The following is a 19,166-nucleotide window of genomic DNA, read 5'->3' on the forward strand; positions in this document are numbered from 1 at the left end:
GTATTGCTGGATACAAGGTCAAGTGATTTATTAAACATGATGCACTTTTGACTATCTTTACTTGTGTATATGCCTAGTGTCGTTGGAAATTCTTTAAGTGCAATGAACCAGAAATTCTAATTAAGTGTCTTTCATACTTGTTATAAGCTTCTCAAATAGAGAATGTAAAAGCCTGTTTGGATGGAGGGGGGAAGGAGGGGTTGTGGAGGGGAGTAGAGTAGAGTTTGCTAAAAATAAGTTAATTTTGTGTTAAATCTACTCTACTCTACTCCCCCTCCCTCTCCCGCTCTAAACGGACAATAAGGAAAGTGGCATGTAAGGCAGGTATAGTTCTAGAGGTTGATTTTAATACTGTAGGAAAGCTGGTAAGGAATAAATATGTGAGAGCAAGAATAGAAGTTACAAAATTCTAATTGAAATACCCTGAAGGAAAGCAGCAAAGGCTAGCTCTGAAGTCATGGGAGGCTCTTTGTCAACCCAAACCATGCAGAGGTCTCAAAAAATTTAAAGAAACCAACGAAGCTTTGATTGCAAAAATTGGATGTTGAATGGTATCCAAGCTGGACAAACTAGTAGTAAAAGTCCTTGGAGCAAAATACGGAAGAATTGAAAATACGATGAGGGAGAAAAAAAAAGGCCAAATTAGCTTCTTGTGTATGGGGAGGGGTAGAGAGAAGCAAAGGTTTAATTGTTGAAGGCCTAAGTTATTTGCTAGGAGAAGGCACACAAGTATTGGAGCTTGGAAATTGGAATATCCCTGGGTACTATGGTAAGAGAGCTTCAAACCAAAGCCTAAATTAGAAGTGGCAAGGTCAGCAACCTATGTTAGTTTCCAGTCCTATGTTCCGTGTAGTCTTTGTTCGAGGAAAAATCTGTCTGTGCATCAAAGAAAATCATCATTCCTGGAGCAACCAGAGAAGGAAACGAAAGAAAGTTTTACTGTTAACCTAAGTTTGGCAAATAGTCAAAGATTCGACAAAGAGAATAGTAGAATATGGAGAGAAATTTTGACATGTAACAAATAGCAGCAAGGTTTTTTCCAGTGAAAAAAAGGCTAGCAAAGAGGTGTAAGTATCACACAAAATGCAACAAGCTCCTCACTGTGTGGATCAGAAGCAGAAGCTGACACACACTTGTTTTAACAGTGCATGATATCAAGAATGGCCTAATTTGACACCCAATGAGGGCTAATTGGGAGGGGTTTGATGTAGGAAAAAATGTTTTTGAAAGCTAAGTCACTTAGAAAAAAGAAGAATGAACTCTCTCTTCAAGAGACACTCTTGGAATAATACCTTATAGGTAGATTTCTTGGATTTAAATTCAATTAGTTACAATAAGAGCAATCTTGCTTAGTTATAGTTACATAAGCAAGTTGCTGAGTTAGTTAATGCCACGTGATTGGCCAAAGCCTAACTAACTAATAGGCTATTACACGTATCACTAACAACCTATCAGCTAACTAACCTTCTATTACAAGTGATAAAGGCTAAAAGGAAACTACTTATTATACAACATAAACTAGTAACAGATAGATTAAAAAAATGAACTACATCAAGGTTCAATATAATTCTTTTAAGAACTGTCAAAAATTTTGTAGTTCAATTAGCTAAAACCTCTTAATATTTCCAATGGAGACATCTAGGATTCAAAACCCTCCACTCCTAACTATTGAATTATAAATAAAAATAAAATTTAAGAACAAATTGTAATTAATTAATTATAATCACATACATTAGGGTCTAGTTTAAACACCAAAAAAAAAAAAAATACTCTCTCATGTTATTATATAAGAATGACAAAAAATATCTCATCCTGTACGACCACCACTCCACTCTATGTGGATTTTTCCCCTACCCTTCACCTCAAGTCTTACACTCTTATGTGTATATGTAGATAAATTATTTGATTTTACCCATTTGCATATATATAAACATATAATACTTTAAACTTTTCTTGTCCTGAATTGTTTGTCCATACTGGTTTTCCTTATCCCAAAAAAGAGAAATGGCGAAGATGAGACACCTATGACCCAATCTGGCTCCATTTTGTTATCATCCCTGCCAAAATGGTGTGATATCATATTCATATCATCTTCATTGACCTTTAATAATAATAATAAATCCTAGATACCCATCATGCCATGAAAAAAAAAAAAAAAAAAAAAAAAAAAAAAAAAAAAAAACCACCAAAGTGATTTTGAACATTGTAAGATGTAGTAGTAGTGGATCAAGTCCCACTCCCATAACCATTATCTAGGACTAAGCCTTGTGTTTAAAGAGCCCAAATATATGGATGTGTTCGGCCTATCATTTGAAGATCTGGCGGCCTTTTGGACTCTCATCTAATCTACACAACACAATCTGACTCTATACCTCTCTCTCTCTCTCTCTCTCACTCTCTCTCTTTTCTCTTTTCTCTCGCTCTCGCAGTCAGAGTTTCACTCTCTCACGTATTTCCTTTCGAATCATCATCGATGTCTAAGCTCAGGAATTTGTCATCGGAGCTTCTCCCACACGACGTCGTATTCGAGATACTGACTCGGTTACCAGTGAAATCCTTAATCCGATTCAGGTGCGTTTCTAAATCTTGGTACTCTACCATCACCGACCCCATTTTCATTACCAAACACTTCAATCACAACAAAGCCAAATCATTTCATCCAACAACAATCATATTGGTTTTCTTCTATATGTTTGTATCAGACAACTGTGTACGGCAGTTTGCAATGGCAATGCCCCAAATTGACATTGACATCGACTGAGATTTCTAGGTTTCAAATCCCCTTTTCCATTACCTTTTGTAATGGAATGTTCTTGATTTATGGATATCGTACAATATATTTATGGAACCCTATCAGAAAATGAATGAATTTCTGTATATTTCATTAAATGGAAAAATGAGAGTACAAAACTATTGATAGATCGGTCTAAGCTTGAAAACTAACTCTTAACTAAATAACTGAAGCTTAACAGAAGAATAACTAACTCCCACACGTACAGAAACTAACTCTCCCACATGTGAACACTTATACAACTTAAAAACAGAAACTAAGCTACTAAGCTACGTGCCGTTTCTACATTCAAATACAAAACGGATGTCGTTTATGCAGTACTTTGCTCTTTACTGTGATTAAGCTCCACTGTATCATGCTCTGCTCTTGCTTCCTTGTGATTATCTCTGTTATCACTCTGATACTCCCCCTCAAGAGCAGCTGCTGTGTGTATATTTATCATTCCCATTTTGTCAACAAGATTAGAAAATTGATTGTACCCCAATGCCTTGGTAAGCATGTCTGCTAATTGGCAATGAGACCTCACATGATTAAGCTTGATGACCCCTTCCAAAACTTTATTCCTGACCACATGGCAGTCTATTTCAATGTGCTTGGTCCTCTCATGAAAAAGGGGATTGGAACCAATGTGCAATGCTGCCTGACTATCACAGAACAACAATGCATCTTTGTCATGCTTAACTCCAATATCCTTTAGAAAATATAGAATCCACACAATTTCACATGTTGCAACTGCTATAGCTCTATACTCCGCCTCTACTGAAGACCTGGAAACTGTGGACTGCTTCTTTGATTTCCAAGACACCAAAGAATCTCCAATGAAAATGCTATAACCTGTTACTGACTTCCTTGTATCACAGCATGAAGCCCAATCAGCATCTGCAAAACCTTTCAAATGTAAATCTGCCTTGGAAGAGAACATGAGACCCTTCCCTGGTTCATTCTTCAGATATTGTAGGATTCTGTAAGCTGCATCTAGATGTGGCTTTCTTGGCTTGGACATGTATTGACTAAGTTTATGGACAGCAAAAGTGATGTCTGGCCTTGTGATGGTCAGATACAGCAACCTCCCAATTAACCTTCTGTAGATGCTAGGGTCTTTAAGTTCTTCACCTTCCAACTGACTTAGTTTCAGACTTTGTTCCATAGGAGTTCTAGCTGGTTTACACCCCAACATACCAGCATCATTAAGTACTTCAAGAGTGTATTTTCTTTGACAAAGTGCAATTCCCTTGGCTGATCTGGCAACCTCCAATCCAAGGAAGTATTTCAAGTCACCTAAATCTTTAAGCTTGAACCTGTCATCTAACAAAACCTTGAATCTGTCTATTTCAGCCTTATCATTGCAAGCTACCAAGACATCATCCACATACACCAAAAGCATCATGAAAACATCACCTTGCCTCCTAGTAAACAATGAGTAGTCAGCTTTGGACTGAGTAAAACCAAGCTGAAGCAAAGTGCCAGAAAACTTGGCAAACCATTGCATAGATGCTTGTTTAAGCCCATACAAAGACTTATTCAGCTTACAAACTATCTCCCCCTGGCTATGAAACCCTTGTGGAAGAGCCATATAGACTTCTTCATCCAAATCACCATGCAAAAAGGCATTGTTTACATCCAATTGACTAAGGTACCAGCCCTTAATGGCAGCCATAGCAAGGAGTACCTTGACAGAAACCATTTTGGCCACAGGAGAAAAAGTCTCAAAATAGTCCACACCCTCTTTTTATGTAAATACCTTAGCAACAAGCCTTGCCTTGTACCTTTCAACTGAACCATTGGCCTTATACTTGATCTTATACACCCATTTACACCCTATAGACTTCTTACCAGCAGGCAGAGGGGTTAAAGTCCAAGTTTGATTTGCTTCAAGGGCAGCTATTTCAGCAGACATGGCTTCTTGCCATTTGGGGTCAGAAGCAGCTTGATAATAATGGGTAGGCTCAACAAGGGAAGAAATGGAACAGCAGAAGGATTTGTAAGAAGGAGAGAGGTGTTGATAAGAAAGATGAGAAGAGAGTGGATGAGAAGTACCTGATTGGGAAGGAGAGGCAGCAGTGATAGATGAGACCTGATTGCAATGGTAAGCTAGTAAGTAGGAGGGTTGTTTGACAGGTCTGGATGATTTTCTAAGGGGTATAGGATTAACAATAGGATCAAGGGGCTCAACTGGAACCTCATCAAGCAAGTCATCATCAATAGAATGGTGAATATGAGTAATTGAATCATGAGGTATAGTAGAAGTAGATATAGGATGAATGAAAGGATCAAGAAGAGGATCAACAACAGGAATAGAAGACACAGGGATAGTAACTGGTTGCTGGACAGATTTAATTGAATTTGAAACAAAGGGAAACACATTTTCATGGAATGTGACATCTCTAGAAACAAAAACCATGTGAGATTCAAGATCAAAAACTTTAAAACCTTTAACATTGAAAGGAAAACCAAGAAAGACACACTTCCTTGCTCTTGGGGAAAATTTAGATCTGTGTTGAGGAATGGTGGATGCAAAACATAGGCAACCAAAAACTTTGAGATTAGAGTAGTCTGGAACTTTGTGAAAAAGAAGCTCAAAAGGGGTTTTATTATGTAACAAAGGAGTTGGAAGTCGATTGATGAGGTAGGCAGCATGTAAAACACAATCACCCCAAAACTGAAGAGGGAGTTGTGATTGAATTTGTAGGGCTCTAGCTATGCAAAGGAGGTGCTAATGTTTCCTCTCCACAACAGAATTTCAGAATTTTGTTGTGGAGTGTAAACACAGCTGGTTTGATGTACAATTCCATGAGAATTGAAGAACTCAGACATGTTAAATTCCTTGGCATTATCAGTTCTAACTGCTTTGATTTTAAGGCCAAATTGAGTATGAACCATAGTGTAGAAAGAATAGAAAAGCTACCTAACTTCAGATTTAGACTTCATTAAAAATAACCATGTTGCTCTTGTAGCATCATCTACAATAGTTAGAAAATATTTGAAGCCATCTAAAGTAGGAGATGAGTAGGGACCCCACACATCCATATGAATCAAATCAAAGGCATGAGAACTGATATTATTATGAAAAGGAAAAGGCAATCTCTTAAGTTTTGCCATAGGACAGATTTGACAGCTTTTATTACAAGAAATTTTTAAAGAAGGAATTACATGACATAGGCTATTGAGTTTGACATCAGATGGGTGCCCCAACCTGTCATGCCAGATAGATGAAGATTGAGAAGGGATAGATGTGGAAGTAGCAACAGTGAAATGACCAAAAGCATCAGTAAGGTTGTGAGCAGACAAGAAGGTAGCAAAGGAAGAGCAAGATGGTTCTTGAAGGCTGGTTGACTGCAACAGGTACAATCCATCATGTGCCTTGCCTACCCCAATCGTTTTCCAGAAAATAAGGTCCTGAATAAAGCAATAAGCAGACAGAAAAATACAACAAAATGGCTGTGAATGAGTTAAAGAACTAATAGACAAAAGATTAAAAGAAAGGGATGGAACACAAAGAACATTCTTAAGTGTTAGGGAAGGGGAAAGAGTAACAGTTCCAATGTGGGTTACTTGAGCTGATTCCCCATTAGGTAAGTGAACCAAAGACTACCTAATAGCTGTGATTGAAGTTAGCAAATCTACTGAACATACAAAATGATCAGTTGCACCAGTGTCCAATACTCAGGTTTTACCACCATAAGCCCTCCTATTCACCATTTGTGCAGCAAAAACACTATGGGAAAAGTCCATACCTGCTGCTGCCACATTGGCAGAATTAGAAGAGGATGTTGCATTGACCATTGGGGTATCTAATGCTTGAGTTGACACTCTGATAAACCCAAGAATTCAAAAGTTTAAGATATTTGCTGATGCTCCTACTGACTTCACTCTTGGACTTGCCTATCATTCTTAAAACAATGACTTCAAGATTCTCAAAATTGCGTTTCATCCAACTTTCGTTTACAATAAAAGGCCGCTGTTTGAGGCGAAGGTTTACACATTTATGGAGAAGGGTTGAATTTTCGGTGGAGTCTGTACCCAATTTTGGATCTATTTATGAAATACAACATGAACCCTTTTTATTTTGTAATGGAGCTCTACATTCTATGGCATATACCAGGAGAAAAAACAACACTAACAATTTTATTTTGTCCTTTGATATCAATGATGAAATATTCCGAGAGATAAGACTGCCCGAGAATAACTTAGATGATGGAGTAATTCCAATTGGTTACAGTCAAGATTTCCGACTTGCAGTATTCAAGGGATCATTGGCTCTAATTGCTTCTGATATTGGTCAAGTTGAAGATTTTCAAGTTACATATAAATGTGTCATATGGGTGATGAGACGGTATGGTGTGGTTGTGGTTGTGGTTGAGTCTTGGACAAAAAAAACTGTAGCAGTCAAGCCAGGCGGCCCAGGCCAGAAATTCTTGGGCTGCACTGACAGTGGTCAACTTCTATTTTTTCACATCTCAGGAAGGATTGTTTCTTATGACCCTGAGTCAGGGAGTCAGAACGAGGGCAATATTGGAATTCCACATCCTTACTGGATGGGCTACACAACTGATTTTATGGAGAGCCTGGTTTTACTCGATCACAAAAAAAAATCTCATCTAAATTTGAAGATTAGTTAGTCTCAAAGAGTAGTTGATATTAAATCAATGAAGTAAATGATGCTACATGAAGCCATCATTATGTTCTTCTTCTTTTTTTCTTTTTTCTTTTTTCTATTATAGTAGCATGAAAGTAATGTGGTAATCCTTTTTGGTTTAGTTGGTCATTCTAACACATGGCAATGTCACAAGGAAACATATATGTTTAGCCAACATAACACTTATCCTATCATAATGAATATTGGATTGGGTATCAAGTTTATAATTTAAATTGGTTTTACTTGTAAATTATTGTTACTTGGTGGTACCCTTGATTTTGATATTTTTCAACTCACCTTGTTGGATGTTATGCTTTGATCCCCAGGAAACAAAATAATATTTTCTATAAACTATGAATTTGTTGCGCAGGCTCAATTGATTGTCCCCAGCCCCCTTCCTTATTTTAATACCTTTCGTATTGATTTATCTATCAATTTATAATTTCCATTCTCTTTTTAAGCTGGCAAGCATCTGTGGATTCATATGAATAGAAGAATAAACTTTTGGAATTAGGTCTTTAGGGAAAATCATCAAGATTTTGGCTGGGTCCTTTACATTTTAAATCTTCATTTTTCTTCTTTTTGTTGTCCTACTGCTAAATGCTTTTGTTTCAACATCTCTGTATGCTTAAAAACGTTGAATATGTTAAGCTGCATATTGCACATCAACCTAGCATATATGTCCTACACACTCTAGGTGTATTGGTTCCAAGTATCCTTGACATAGAGAAGACCGATGCCAGCTCTTGCAGATACAATACTCTTGCATGTATTTTCTCTTTAGGTTTTTTATGAAATTTCTTTATAATTTTTACAGTACATGTGAATATTCACACTTGTATACACACAGCGACACATGCATGCTTTTTAAGCAAAAGTATGCTAATCTTGCTTGAAAGTTGACTGTTATAAATAGACAGAAATAAGCTATTGATATCTCCAACCACTACTACTACTATTAATAGAAGCATAACCTTACCAGCTTGAGCTAATTCAGTTGCAACAAGGCAACTAATTTCAGCCTAAGTTGGGTTGGGTGAGGGCTAAAAGTTTCACACATGAAGCTGTTCTGATTAGGGATGAGACTTGCATGCTCTTGTTCACCTCAAACGAGCTCAGGTTGCCCAAGTTGCAGCCTCTAAAATTTTGAGCTTGGCATCTCGAGATTTCATAAAGCTTATGTATATATATATGTGTGTGTGTGTACTGACTAGAAAAATGTATATATGTGTGTGTAAACCAGTCAAGGTTGCTCAAGTTGCAGTCTCTATTTTCAGCTTGCATCTCAAAATTTCATCATAATTTATATTTAATTACCTATATTAAACAGAGTGTAGAGCCCAGGAAAGGTGTTTTGGTTCAATGGAATTTGGGTGAACCAAAACAGTGTGTGTTGCCTCCTTGGTTTTGTGTGAAAAAAAAAAATGCCCAGGAGAAGAGCTGCACAGTGATGTGATAAATTAACCCGAGGGAGTATGGTTTTGTTGAGTCTTGGACTAAAAAAGTACTACTGCAGGCAGCTGTTACTTGATTCTGATTACAAAGTTGTTTGACCCTCTTCAGCTCTTTTCAATTGACCCTGAAGAATAATCTTTGTATTAAAGATTCTACAACAGTGGCTAATACAACTAATTTCATGAAGAGCTTACTTTCACTTAATGGGGTAAAACCTAGTTAGCTGGATTTTTTACTTTCTATTCATCTTTTGAAATTTGTATTGAGGAGTCATTCTGGAAAATGTGAACCTGTTGCAAAGTTTTGTTATCTACATAATTTGTGTATCAGTGAAGCTATTATTAGGCTTTGTTTTGAGCATTTATTTATAGTTCTTTGAGAACACTCCTTTATTAGACTTTGTCTTCTTTGCTTTTGTTATAGATGTGAAAGTACTGCTTTGATGTAGAAGACCAAATTTTATGAAATAAAAAACTGAAATATCTTTTGTATTTATTAAGTTCTGTTTGCGGAATGTGTTGCACATTCTAAGATATGACAATGATGACGACAGATTTAATTCATGATCTGGAAATATTAACTTCATTAATAATGTTGATAAATGTTGTTAATTTTGGGTCTACACTATTGATTATTAAGTGGATCTATAGTTGATATACATCCAACACTCTTGTTTATTTGTTAATGTAGCTCTGATCACTGTAGCATATTCTCAAGACTTTCCTATTAAGATTTGTCTTGAATTGGAACTATGGAAGGTTGTTAAATTATTAGTCTTTTTGGTCTTGAAGCCTATTGAAGTGTAACACCATTGCCTGGTGTTACATAAGGTATTGCTGGATACAAGGTCAAGTGATTTATCAAACATGATGTACTTTTGACTGTGTTTTCTTGTGTAAATGCCTTTTGTCATTGGAATTTCTACGAGTGCGAAGTTATAAAATCACGTGTCTTTCATACTTGTAGCAGTTTGTCAAAGGAGAACGTGAGGAAAGTGGTAAGTAAGGAAGGTAAAGTTCTGAAGGTTGATTTTAATGTGAATGGAAAGCTGCTATGGATTAAATATGTGAGAGCAAGAATAGAAGTTACAAAATTCAGGTGGAAATACCCTGAAGAAAAGCAGAGAGGGCTGGTTCTGAAGTCGTAGGAGGCTCTTTGTCAACCCAAACCATGCAGAGGTCTCAAAAAATTTAAAGAAATCAATAAAGCTTTGACTTAAAAATTGGATGGTGAAAGTGCATAGAGCAAGATAGGGAAGAATTGAAGATTAGATGAGGGGGGAAAGTCAAATCAGCTTCTTGTGTATGGAGAGGGGGTAGAGAGGAGCAAAGGTTTAATTGCTGAAGGTCCATGTTGTATGGTAGTAGAAGGCACAAGTATTGACGTTTGGAATGATCCCTGGGTACTATGGTTAGAGGGCTTTAAGTCAAAGATTAATATGGAGAAGAATCTGGACATGTAAAATACATGAAAGATTAAAAATGATGCTGTGGAGAATAGCAACAGGGACTTTTACCTGTGAATAAAAAGGCTTGCAAAGAGGGGTATACCACAAGATGCAATATGCTCACTACATGGATCAAAAGCAGAAACTGAAGTGCACTTGTTTCGACAATGCATAATAGCAAGAATGGCCTGCTCAATTGGGATGATTTCATTTCTTCCAACAAGCTAGAGTTAATTTGCTCAATGGAGGATCCCCCAACTTCACTTTTTCGGGAACAACTACAGTTAGAGCATTTTACTATGAATTTGCTACTCCCTTGATTGATTTCTTCCCATAATTTGCTGGCTTTGTTATTGATTTTATTGGTCTATCTTTACTCTCCTTTCTCATTTTAAGTTGTCAAGGGTATGTAGGTTTATGTGACAAAGGGATTAGGTATGTGGTTTAATTACCAAAAGGTTGTAATAACTATATCAGTATGTCACATTTTGGACATTTGGCTGTTGGGTCCTTTCCTTTTTTAATCTTGTTTTTCCCCGTCTCTACCGTTCCCTTTCTTCTTCTGCTGTCAATCTACTTTTGAATACTTCTTTTTCTTTTTTCTTTTTCTTTTTTTCTTTTTTTTTTTTTTCTTTTTTTTTTTGAGAATGAACACTTCTTTTTCAGATTGTACATCATCCCATTAAATATTTCACTTCTTTTTCTTTTTTCTTTTTCTTTTTTTCTTTTTTTTTTTTTTCTTTTTTTTTTTGAGAATGAACACTTCTTTTTCAGATTGTACATCATCCCATTAAATATTTCCTAGCCTATTATATACGTCCTAAAAACTCTCACTGTTATTAGATCAACCAAGAGAAATACTAAAATGGTTCGTTCAACTAATGAATGCTGCCACCTAAGCAAGTTTGTAAGTCAACTTTCTAATCAACACCACAAAAAAAAAAAAAAAACAAAACAAAACAAAACAAAACAAAAAAACAAAAATAAAAAAAACCACTAGATGATGTCACACTTGCATAGATAACAATATTTATACCCTTGTAGTAGACCTAATAATTTTTTAGGCACAATGCTAAAAAGCTTGTCATTGTTCTATTTTTTCAGTTGAGTCACTATAAATTCTATTTGGCTTTTTCTTTTTCTTTTTTTAAAGTTGTTATTTGCCTATTTGTTAAAAGTTGATTTATATATAAACTAAAAAAGTAAAAGAAAATCATGTAGCCAAACAGAGTGTGCTGGAACTTCTCATTTAGATGATAACCTTTATTGCAACTAATGTGTAAGCACGTACATATGCACAGTATAATTAAAAACAATTACAATTATACGATTCAAATTATACCATTTTATATATACATATATATATATAAGAGGTTTAAATTATACGTGGTATTAGCTTACATTTTTTTTAAGCCATACATTTTTATCATATGTAATAGTTTCTCATTATATATATATATATATATAATTTAGAATTTAATTTGTTTTAGACTCTTCAGTTTTTGTACCTAATAATTCACTTGCCACAAAAATTAGAAACTTAGATAGACACATGACGAAAAATTAAACTCCAATTGAAATCCAATTTAAAATCTAATTGGATTTGGTCTCTTTCGATTTTTACACTCAATAATTCACTTAGTACAAATCTAAACTTTCACATTTTACAAGAATTTTGTTCGCCATTCAAAATCGAATCGATAGAGCACTCCTAAATATAATGAAAACAAAATAATATGCAAAACCATTATTCAAGTGAGAAGACTATTGATTATAATTAAGGCTCATGGGAAATTAAAATTTACAAACTTCGATTAATTATCTTTCTTTTATGAGAGAATCAGCTAATTATCCAAGAACTGCCATTATCTATAGGATTTATCTTTTGCATATTATTACGTCTTTTTCTTAAAGTGTCAACCAATGAAATTTGACACATAATTAATTAAAATTAATTCTTTTAATAAATTCCAAGACAAGAACTATTTTTTTTTTTTTTTTTTTGGAGAATCAACAGTCTGCTTTTTATCCAAATGGCTGGTAAATAAGCTAATAACAAATTGGAAATGTCCAAAGGAAGAATCTCCATCCAAACTTCAAATTGGCAACAAAATCTAGCTCTCTTAGCTAAGGCATGTGCTACTTCATTGTCTTGCCTATAAATGTGAGAGAATGACCAGCTCCGAATGGAGGTTACATAAGAAAGCGTGTCTTTGATTAAATGTCCTATGGCAGAATTCATCATATCCCCATTCTTTAAATCCGAGATAATGGACTGAGAGTCTCCTTCCAAAATTGACTTTGCAATGCCAATTTCCTGCACAAATCTAGCTGCACGACAGGCTGCAAGTGCCTCCACAGCTTCAACCGAGGATGGTAGGAGAATTTTTTCAGATAAGGATGCCATTACTTCTCTAGCTGAGTTTCGGATCACCACCCCTATTCCCGCTTCAGCTGTTTCTTCAAACACTGCTCAATCAAAATTAGTTTTATACTTGCCGAGTGGAGGTGGGTTCCATCTTGTCCTACCAAGACAAGAACCTTGTAGCTCAAAACTAGTAGAAATTAATTAAGCATAATCACATACATTAGGGTCTACTTTAAACAAAACAATACTCTCTTATGCCCTTATATGGGAAAGACAAAAATATCTCATCTAGCTTAGCCATCACTCTACTCTATGTTGGTTTTTGCCTTCCCCTCCTCTTTGGCATTATGTATGTGTGTGTATATATATATATATATATTATTTGATTTTACCTATTATATTTGATGATGCTGAAATTGTCAACTGAAATTATCGTCCAAAAGTAGAGCCATCCAAGATCGTCCAAAGCCCTGCAAGAACGAATAAAGAAAAGAACACTGATATGGTGCCTGCTATAAGGCCTTCGATGGTAATCTCAAAGTATCAGAGTATATGGGTTAGAACTAAGTACCTCCTCAGGTCCTGAGGTGCTTGTATGTATACACTTGCTTCCTTCTCCTAGCCATTGAAGGTGTTTTAATGGTGGTTTCAATGTGGTATCTGTAACGCCTCCGTGAGGTGTTAATGAGAGGATCTTCGTCTCTCCAATGGTAAGGAGACTTATTGCTGTTGTGTAACACCTTGCCATTAATTGTGAGTTAATGGCTTTTTCTCCGTTCAACAGATACTGTTAAGGACAAAGATTGATGGTTCCCTCATCCCATGGCCCTTCTTCTAAACGAGGATGTTGCCTGAAGGAATTATGCCAGGTCTATTAACTGCCCCCCTATTCCGAGGTCATTCAATTTAGGGACCACTATGGGAATATGAAGAGTTTTTTTTTTTTTTTCCTCGGCGGTTATGGCGCTTGGGGTTTCACCCCTCCACATTAACTATTCATGGTGGTATGGTGTGCGTTGTGGCCACGTGTCATGCCCAGATCAGCTAAGAGGTCTCGGTTCCAATAAGACCTTTCCACTTTCCCACGTTTTTCAAGGTTCCCTTTTTAAACCCCTTGTCTTCTTCTTCCTACTTCTTCATTTTCCTTCTGCACTTACTCCTTTGATTTCTCAGTTTCCTCTTTTTCTCAAGTACACTCCTTTCTTTGTGCTCCTTTTTCCTTTTAGAGTTTTATTTCTCCCCTTTCCTGGCGCTTGATGGTTGATTACTTTGACATTAGGTGCGCTTCCCCCTCCATTGCATTCTTTTTTGCTCGCTTGGGTGCATCTTTAGGTTCCCCTAATAGCCATTGCTTGTGAGTTGGGGATTTTGTTTTAGGTGACAATAGCTTAGGCCTAGTATTGGGTAGTTTGTACCCACTGTTACGCCAATCTTGGATTAGTTTGGGTCTGTGCGAGAGGCTTTAAGGAAGGAAAGTATGGGTTTCGAGGTTAGATCGAGTGATTTAGAGACAGACCTGTCATCTAATGCTGGCACGGCTAGGGCTAAGATGGACACAGTTGCTTCCGTACCCTTGTCTTCCCTACCTTCCATTTCTGCCCCACCCCGATCATTCCACGCCCTCAAAAAAGAGTGCTCCCTGAAGGAAGATACCTTTAGTAGATTCAGGGATAGGTTCTAGTTTCTTGAGGAGACCAGGGTTCATCTTCCTAAGAAAGGCGAGAAGTCTTGTGCTTTAGCCCATAGAGAGGTTTGTTTCTACAAGGCTGCATTCTTGTGTGGTCTTAGATTTCCTATCCACCCATTTATAATAGAACTCCTTCATTACCTAAATATAGCTTCAAGATAGCTTATGCCAAATTCGTGAAGAATCGTCATAAGCTGTATGGTAATCTTGACGATCATAGTTGACAGGGATATGATCACGTTAAATGAGTTCATTTACCTTTATTATATGAAAGAATCCAAAGAGTTTGGGTATTATTAGCTCGTGCCTTGGGATAGAAGGTCTCGGCTCATCGTTGATCTACCTTCGTCCTTCCGTTATTAGAAGTCTAAATATTTCTTTGTGTCAGGCGATAGTTTGGGGAGATGTCCCTAGGCTACTGCATTGGTGGGAGACCCCTCAACTTAGTGCGTTCGCCTCTTATGTTATGCATTTTTTTTTTCTTTTAATTTATTACTTACTTTGATTGTCCCTTCTGACCTTGTATATTTTTCTGTTTTGCAGTTAAAGAGCGTCTCAAGCTTAAGAGTAGGTTTGAGGAGCATGTTCGGGAAGATGTTAGGTATGCGAGCACTATCGACGATTTTGACGAGTTAGTTGATCCCCGGACCTTAGCTCATCACTGTTTAGGACCAGAGCCTTCTTACTACGTCCTTCATGCCATTCATCGGGAAGAAAAAAGTAAGTTATCTTAGGACGAAAGTGGATTGTCTTTCTTCCTTTTCCTTCCTTCTTCTCTTCTTTCCCTTTTTTTTTTTTTTTTTTTTACTTCTCTTTTGTTTCTCTTTTTGTAGAGATGAAAACTAAATTTAACCAGGAGTTATATGCTCGGATCAAGGCGAAGAAGAACAAGCCCTTCTCCAGCATCGGTCAGCGAAGGTTAAGGGTCATCAAGAAGGAAAAAGAGAAAGAAGCGACGGAGAAAGGTTCATCCATTCCTACCCTTGATGAAGGGCGTGCTGCTTCCCCAGGTGTTTCCCTCGAGGAGATTACTCCTCGTGCAAAGAAGCGCAAGATGGGAAACAAAAGAAAGGAGAAGGTAGGAGCTAGTGTCTGGGCGGTGCTGGGATGACTCTGGCTCGAGCTAATGAGGTTGTGACACTCGAGGAACTAAAGGAAATCTCAGGTGTGCCTTCCCATGAGATGGTGAGTTGCCATGTTCATAAGCTCGTCTAGGTAACTTTCTTTCATTTTCTTCTTTCCTTATCCATAAGCATAAATTATCTCAGTTGATCTTACTTATTGCGTGGTTTTGGTTGCCAGGTGTTGGGGGAGTCGATGCATATTACCTCCCAGTACTTGATGGACGAGGAAAAGGCCATGATGGCCACTTCCAAGGCGCAAGCGCTGGAGGTTGAAGCTTCGGGTTTGAGGAAAGATTTGATAACAGCGATGGACGTTAACAACACGTCCAAGGAGAAAATCCAAGCTTTATCTGACGAGTTAAGTGCAGAGAAGCTGTTGGCGAAGCAGAGGGACGAGCAACTTGCAGCGGCCAACCAAAAGATGAAAAGCGTTGTGGCCAAGGCTGTCCATGCCTTTCAACTCACAGATGAATGTAACGCCATTTTTTCCTGTTGGTATTTCAAGGGATTTGAGCTGCTGAGAAGATATCTGGTAAAGCATGGTAAAGAGACAGACTTAGAGGATCTGGACTTTGAAACTATTAACAAAGAGATAGAGGCAGATGAGGCAGCGCAGGCTGCTCAAGTTGCCCAAGTTGCTACATTTGCTAGCGAGAATCCTCCAGTGCTTGAAAAAGGAGGGACTGATGCTCCTAAGGCTTAGTTTCTTTATTTTATTACCTACTTTTCCCCTTCTTCTTTTTTTGGGTGCCTTGCTTGTTTTGGGGCTTTTGAACAATTTATAACTCTTTTATATATATATATATATGCACTTATTTCCCTTGTGTTCATGTTGATTGCAAATACTTCTTGTTTACACTTCTTGTTTTGCCATGACTTGTGCTTCGTCGTCTTTTGCTTTGTTGGGGCATGTTTTTCATCCATTTGGGGACTTAGAACAATTTTTGCCCACTTATGAATTTTTCCGTTTTAACTTAGTGGACATCCTTCATTTGTTTTAGAAACCTTGTTGCCTTAGTTTTTAGTTAGATGACTTACATCCATTCAAGGAATCTTATCATCTTAGCTTTTGTTAGGACGATATACATCCTTTTAAGGAATCTTATCATCTTTACTTGGTGGGAATGATGTACATCCATTTAAGAAATCTTATTGTCTCCACTTGGTTGGGACGATGTACATCCGTTTAAGGAATTTTATCATCTTTTTTTTCTTTTTTGGTTAAAACGATTTACATCTACTCAAGGAATCTTATCATTTCAACTTGGTTGGGATGATGTACATCCATTTAAGGAATCTTATCATTAGGGATGGCAATTTTTGCCCGACTCGCGGGTACCCGGCCTGACCCAACCCTAAAGGGCTGGGTTTTACCCGATCCGATTAGGAATAGGGTCGAGTATAGGTTTTTTTTTTTTAAAAAAAAAAAAAAACCCGAAGCGGGTCTGGGTCGGGTTCTATCAAAAAAATCTGAGACCCGACCCAAAACCCTGCCCGGATAAAAACCCGGTACCCTAAAATTACAAAAATACCCCCTATATATATAAATATATATATATACCTATAATCTAACCCTAATCCCTCATTTCTTTAGCAACAACTCAAAACTCACACCTCCCTCCCTCCCTTAGTCCTCACCCTCACTCCGACACTCCCTCACCCTCACTCCTACACTCCCTCATTCACGCCTCCCTCGCCTCCTCACCCTCACTCTGACACTCCCTCAGCACACGGCCTCACAGCCCTCACTCACTCTTAGTCACTGACTCACTCACACACCCTCACTCCCACTCTCACTCACTCTCCTCTCATGTCTCACACTGTCAGCCACCAACTGTCAGCCGTGCCTCTCTCATGCTCTTAGCCTCTCGGTCTCATTCTCTTTGCCGAAGAAGACGAAGACAAAAATCTAAGATTCTCGCCGTAAAGCCTCTGTGATCTCACCCATGAAGATGAAGACAAAAACGAAGAGTCGAAGACGAAGACGAACAACCACAGTGATCACGGTGATTTACGGCAATTGTTTTTGATGTTCTTATTCCATTTTTTCTTTATTTGATTAGTAAGTTTGGGGATTTTAGATTCTTTTGTTTAACCTGTGGGTTTGGGGATTTAGATTTTGTTATTGAGATTTGATTTGGTTTCTGTGAATAGTTTGATTTCAAATGTATTTGGTTTCTATGAATAGGAAATTTGAATGGTTATGGTGGATTTGATTTAAGATTCATTTGGATTTGTTGTTTGTGTTGCACTGCTGTGATTCTTTTTTCTCAAGAAAACAATTTTTTTTTAATTGATTAGGCCACGGATTAGGCCACTATTAGGGGCTAAAGATTGGGCCCTGAAGTAGCCTGGCTGGGCGGGGCCCGTGGGCAGGTCTGGGCCCCGGTAAAAAAATTCGTTTAATAAATGGGCCGAGTCCGGGCCACGGGTCCTGGCCCTCGGGTCAGGTCCGGGTATGGAAAAACCTGGCCCGAACCCGACCCGTTTCCATTCCTACTTATCGTCTTTTCTTTTTTGGTTAAAATGATTTTCATCCACTTAAAGTACCTTATCATTTCAACTTGGTTGGGACGATGTACATCCGTTTAAGGAATCTTATCGTCTTTTCTTTTTTGATTAAAACGATTTACATCCACTTAAGGAATCTTATCATTTTAACTTAGTTAGACAGTTTGCATCCAGTCAGTAATTTAGTTCAGACGTGAGGAAAAAATAGGCAGAATACGTAAAACACTGAATAATACATTTTATTAATTTGCTTTAAAAATCATAAGACATCATTGATTACTTACAAATGGGCAGCAGTTCCTACTTGTAATACCTCTTTAGATGTTCAACATTCCAAGGACGAGGCAATTTGTTCCCATCCAGATCTTTCAAGTGATAGCTTCCTCATTGAGAGTAGTGGACGACTCTGTATGGTCCTTCCCATGTTGGCCCTAACTTGCTTTGTGCTAGATCCTTTGTTGCAGGTGTAACTCTTCATAGGACGAGGTCTCCGATGTCAAATCTTTTGAGCTTTACCTTCTGGTTGTAGTACTCAGCCCTCTTTTGTTGGTACTTGGCCATTTTTTGAGAAGCTTGGTCTCTGACTTCATCCAAACAATCCAAGTTCAGTATCAATGGATTGTAATTGCTTTGTTCGTTAAAGAACTCCTTCTTGAGGCTGGTGAGCCCTATTTCGACGGGGATGACTGCTTCTGTGCCATATGTAAGGTTGAAAGGTGTCTCTCCTGTTGGGGTTCTTGTTGGGGTTCTATAAGCCCATAAAATACTTGGTAACTCCTTAGGCCATGCTCTCTTTGCCCCCACTAATTGGGCCTTGATGATCTTCAGTAATGTTCGATTCGTTACTTCAGTCTGTCCATTGGCTTGAGGATGTCCTGGGGAGGAGTATTTGTTTCTGATGCCAAGGCTTGAGCAGAATGACCGGAATCCCTGACTGTCAAATTGACGACCATTATCTAAGATGGTCATTTGTGGTATCCCGAACTTGCATACAATATTTTTCCACACAAAATTTTGTACCTTTGCTTCTATGATTGTGGCTAATGCTTCTGCCTCTACCCACTTCGTGAAGTAGTCGATAGTGACGAGTAAGAACTTTACTTGCTTCTTTCCTTCCCCCCCCCCCCCCACCCCTCCCCCCACCCAC

Source organism: Quercus suber, unplaced genomic scaffold, assembly GCF_002906115.3.
Source record: "Quercus suber isolate HL8 unplaced genomic scaffold, Cork oak 2.0 scaffold_493, whole genome shotgun sequence".
Lineage (NCBI taxonomy): Eukaryota > Viridiplantae > Streptophyta > Magnoliopsida > Fagales > Fagaceae > Quercus > Quercus suber.